We start from the raw sequence: 5372 nt of genomic DNA, 5'->3' as shown, positions 1-5372 counted from the left end.
AAAATTCCCAGGGAAATTGAGCCCCATTAGAGAAGCGTTCATGGCAGCGGCAGCTTTGCTCAGCTGAATGGTCAGACAAAGTGTTAGAAATCAGTGACCAGGGAAGGGAGATGCCTGGACTTTCCCTGTGACATCGACGCCTGTCTTTTACTTAACACCTATCTGATGTCCCCGAAAGAAAGTAACCACAGCAGTGAATAAAATTAAGATGAAAAAAGGCCACTGAGCTTGCAATGCAGAGCAGATCAGTCAGGGCGACCAAAATGAAAGAGAAAAGGGAACAATAATCCTGCTGTGTGGTTATATAGCACCTTTCAAGGAAACAATGTGAGAATTCTCTATTTTTGCAGGCCAGCTCCCCAGAGGGCTTTGAAAGCAATTCAGGAGGGAAATAAAAGGATTGCAGAACAGATTTCAGGCTTGAATGATAAAATGGACATTCTGCAAGACAGATTTTACTGAATTGATAACTGGATGATTGAGGCTGTCACACATAAATAAATTGAAAAGGAGTAAAATCCAAAAGAAAGCAGAAAATTTTGAAAGGATATAAAAGTACAAAGAAAACCCAATGACCTTGAAAGAAGGTCAGAGAACCAGCCTCTATATTCAGAGACAGTCAAGAGGATTCAAACCTGGAAACCTAGAAGGCCATTGGTAGATATGATCAGGACTAAAATATGAAATCCATACTTTCTCAACACACTGCAGCGCTAATACTGCACTGCTGGCAAGGGTGAAGCAGTTATCAAATCATGGAATAATTACACTGATTTAAGCAATAGTCACTCTGTAGTCTAGTCTTCCTTTTTTATCTCTTCTTTTCTGGAAGGAGGGACCTATGAACAGACCACTATGGAGGGACCATTATGCAGGATCTGGAGATTTTCTCTGCTGGAGATTTTCCCAGGTGTCTCTTCTAGGAAACCCTACAGGATATGCATCCCATGGGCTGTATCTCATTTCCAAAGGAGTAATAGAAAGATACTACCTTGGCCAGCTCTGTGGCTCACAACTTAGACCCTGGAGGAGCTATAAATGGATGATTAATTACAACAAGAGTCTAGGAAGGGAAAGGGTTCCACTGGAAGTCCTCTCTCCCCCTGCTGTTAGAAAATGTCCATCCAACTTACTCTCCAATCACTAGAGATACTGGTAAGTCATGGTTGGGTCATTCTTGTCTCATAAACAGTGAGGAAGAGAAGTTGGAGGATGCTGGCTGAGATGTCCAAACCAGCAGTTTGTCATGAGCAAGGAGATGTGCTCTGTATCATGTGTCTCCTTTCCATATGACTCGAAGTCTTGGGGTCACTTTCTTCCTGGAAGAAGTGGTCTCATTTCTTCCAGTGGAAAGGCTGTCTTGCTATGCGGCTAGCTTTTCCAGGAGGCAATCCATATATCCTTTCTCAGCAGTTGAAGACACCCGTGAGAAGGAAACTCAACAGTGTCCCCAAATAAATACAAAATAGACTTTCAGTCCCCTCACATCATCAGCTTCTCTCCTGCAAATTCGAAGATTGATGGATCAAAGTGCCTCATTATGTTTGCAGACATTAATGGCAAAGATTACTCTGTTTCACCTTGAGGCTGAGCCTGGTTGTCACATTGAGGGAAGAATGACGAGCAAATTTTTAGAACAGCTTTCTGGATAGAACTATCTGGTAGAAAGTAATGATTTGTTAGTGCTGGTGATACCTTACACTTTCCTTATAAAAGTAGTCTATGGGCATCCTCGGAAACTGAATTTCGTCCTGTGATAGGAATGTACATACCTGTGTATGGGTATACATGGAGTGTTCACGGACACACAGGTGGTCATTCTGGAGTTGAAATATAATGTTACTTAAGAATAATGAAATGATGACATTGCAGTGAACTGTCTCTGGCAAAACTTCAGCACTGATTACAGTGATGTCTATGTAGCCCAAATGAACAAAATATGATATTTAGGAAAAAAAAAAAAACAACAAGACACTCAAAAGCAGATGCAGTCCAAATCTTAACCCTACCAGTGAGCTTGGCTAAATTGAATTCTGTCTTCACTCTGAAAGGAAGGTATTAATACCCATCTATCTAGGTTAATGGTGAGATTAAAAATTATGTAAATAGAGTGGCTTTCACACAGCAGGCATTCAATAAATTATAGTTACTATTATTACTAAGAAACAGCACAGTGTAGAACAAAGAGTAGGGGATTTCAAAAGAAAGCAACTGATTTGAAGTCCAATTTGATATGTATTAGCTGAGTAACTTTGGGATAAATTCTTAACAACTATGACACTGTTGCCTCGCGTGTCAAATGGGCATAATAATAATTTCTTAGGATTGCTGTAGGTAATAAAACAAGATGAGATAAGGAAAATGCCGACCTGGAATATAGTAACTGCTCAGAGAATGTGAATTCCCTTGGTCCCCTGCCATGTGACCAAATAGACCTACTTTTGCATAGGTTTGTTCTTCAACGATAAAAAATGAAAAGCATTTCTAACCAGATACCCAGAGAGTCTTCCGATAATTACTCCTAAAATAGCCATGGTATGCCATCAGAATATTTAATTACACAGAGAGTCATTTTGCGAATTAGAGCTTCCAGACTCCTCGGGAAATTTCTTTCACTTATCAATCTTTTTTTTTTTTCTCTTTCTGCCTGCTGGTTTGTTCACCTCCTTCCAACTTTGATAAAGCATCTGCTCTGTTTAAGGTGTGACCTGAAAGCTGGAGTCCAAGGGAAGGGAAAACCTTTATCCAATTAATATACACTTCCCTTAAGGTAAGACCCTTCCCTTCCCTGCCTTATAAAGCCTATATAGTGCTATTCTCTGCCAATAACACCCTATTACTCTTCTTTCATCCATTTATTGCATTTCCATTGTCCTGTCCTGATACTGTGTTAAACCAAGCACTGATGCCAAAAGGGAGAGTGATTTTAGTGAAGGATTCCTGCCCAGAGATCCTTACAGCCCCTCTCTTGACAGTCTGGCCAGGGTAAAACACAATTTCACCAGCAGCTGCAGCAGTAGTTCACGGCCCTGTGAGAATGTGACAACTCACTCTTTCATTCAGAATGCCTCTCTGCTCTCAGCTTCTCTTAGATTTCAGTTTGCCTGCCTCTGGGACTCAGATGCTTTCATAAAATTGATGCAAACCCCTGGGAAATTTATTTGTCCTCTGATATCTTCCACGCTAATGCTCCCCTCCATTAGCTCAGATAATCAAGAGTTGACTATACATAGAACTGTGGGGGATTACAAAAGCACTTAAAATCTAATGAGAGTGGAAAAATACTGAAGGAATTTTTTAAAAAAAAAGAGAGGGAGGGGAGCAGAAAGCAAGCTACAAATATCTCCATAAATCAACTTATAATGTCCCAGCAAAACACAAGAATTAAAGAGGATATGTGATAGAATAACTGGTATAAATGCCACTAAGACTGGGTCAGGGTCTCAGTGCCAACAGAGAATAGCAAGTCAGAATTTTATGAAAGTGGGTCAGGGTTTAAGAAAGAGGTTCTGTGGTACTCTGGGGGAACAAAGCCAGATGATTGTCATTCTAGTTGATTCTGATCCCTCTGAAGTTAGTTTCTTACTCAAAAACATGGTAAGTGTAACTCATATTGAGTCCATATGAAAATCAAGATACAAGGCAGGGCCAGTTGTCAATATTAATAGTAACCTAGCCATTGTGTATTATGGGCAGTTCCATCTAGGAAATGAAGTTGTAGTGCCAGTTCACAATGTAAATACACAGACCCTTTAGTGTGGGTCCCTGGAAATGTAAGAATCACCCCACTGTTCTGGTGGTTCAATCTCATCAAAATATCTTACTAGCAGAGTGAAAGAAACCATAGGTCCACCAATATCGTGAAAGAGAAGGGATTTGGTAAATTCCAATTTCCCTTTTAATATCTGTTATATTTTATATAACAGGATAGGGCATTGGAGTGGTTCACTGCAAATGAAAATAATGGTGCCCCAGACAGCAGTGGTTATATGACCACAGAATTAGCATGTTGTTCAGATTCCAGGTGAATTTTTGTGATAAGCGACTTCATAAATACTATTTTCTCCTTCCCCAGTCATGGATACCAGCCAGTTCACATTCACTGGGAGGGTTGTAAAGCACACCTTCATAACCCCTTTGGATCGTGCCAAAAAAGGATATATATGCTTATTTTTGTAAAGTCATTCACCTAAGATTTAGTGGAAGCAAACTTAATGCCTGATAAGCAGGTCCATCATTTCAGCAACGACCTATTTACTGGAATCACCAGGAGGTGATGAAGGCCAACATATGGAAGAGAACCATTTGCAACAAAATTCTCAGGCATTGGTGTTTCAGTGGTAGAATTTTTGCCTGTCATTTTCAACAAAATCAAAGTGCCACTAACAACTGTCAACATCTGGTGATTCACTGCACAGAATGACAATATTCAGAAAAGATGAAAAAAAAAAAAAAAGAAGCTAATCTTAGATGAGGCACTTCACTTGTAAAGAGGAGGCACTAAAATTTTTAGATTCTCTGGATATAAGAAAATATAAATCTGAAAGATCTATCAGAGTCCTCATATGAAATTAAAAAAATGAATTTCTGTAGAAAGCTAATTCTATTGTCATAATCTCCTCCAAGATGGTTTAGGTAAATTCTTCCATTATCCAACCTCATGAGGCAAGATATGGCATCAAGTAAGAAAAGTAGGGTGATCTATCTGAGTTATCAGAGGGTGTTCATTGTATTTTTATGGACACAAGAAGATGTTTTTCTTAAATACAGGAGAATAGAGTATTCCTTCTGTTCTCTCATCCCTAAAAATATCATCAAGTTGTGGGAAGACCCAGAGGTTCCAATCCAGAGGAAAATATGTTTAAGTAGCATAGTCTACTTTGCCTGAGACTAAGATAATGGGGCAGGTAGAGATAATTACAGAGCATTTGGCAAGTATGCAATGAGTGTAGAGAAAGCAAAAATATACGCATTGTAAACGTGCTGCAGCGGGGGTACAGTCCCTTAACAAACATCACCCTGGAAGTCCAATGTTGTGCAAAGCGGCAAGTTTGTATTAGTCAAACTGATCCTCTTGGCAATGATTCCCACCCCCCACCCCCCAGAGTAGTCTTGTTGCATAGTATCACCAGGACACAGAATGACCTCCATAGCTAGCTGGCCATGTATGAGTATGTCCACTGGAGAAAGATTGAGAACACTTAAGCAACTGCTTTGGTGGGAAGAGGGTAAATAACTCCAATATCGTGATCTAGTGAAGTGAAGTTGCTCAGTCGTGTCTGACTCTTTGAGACCCCGTGGACTGTAGCCCACCACCCATGGGATTCTCCAGGCAAGAATACTGGAGTGGGTTGCCATTTGCTTCTCCAATA

The sequence above is a fragment of the Bison bison genome, unplaced genomic scaffold (genome assembly GCF_000754665.1).
Source record: "Bison bison bison isolate TAMUID 2011002044 unplaced genomic scaffold, Bison_UMD1.0 scf7180017864035, whole genome shotgun sequence".
NCBI lineage: Eukaryota > Metazoa > Chordata > Mammalia > Artiodactyla > Bovidae > Bison > Bison bison.
This window is presented reverse-complemented; position numbering follows the sequence as displayed.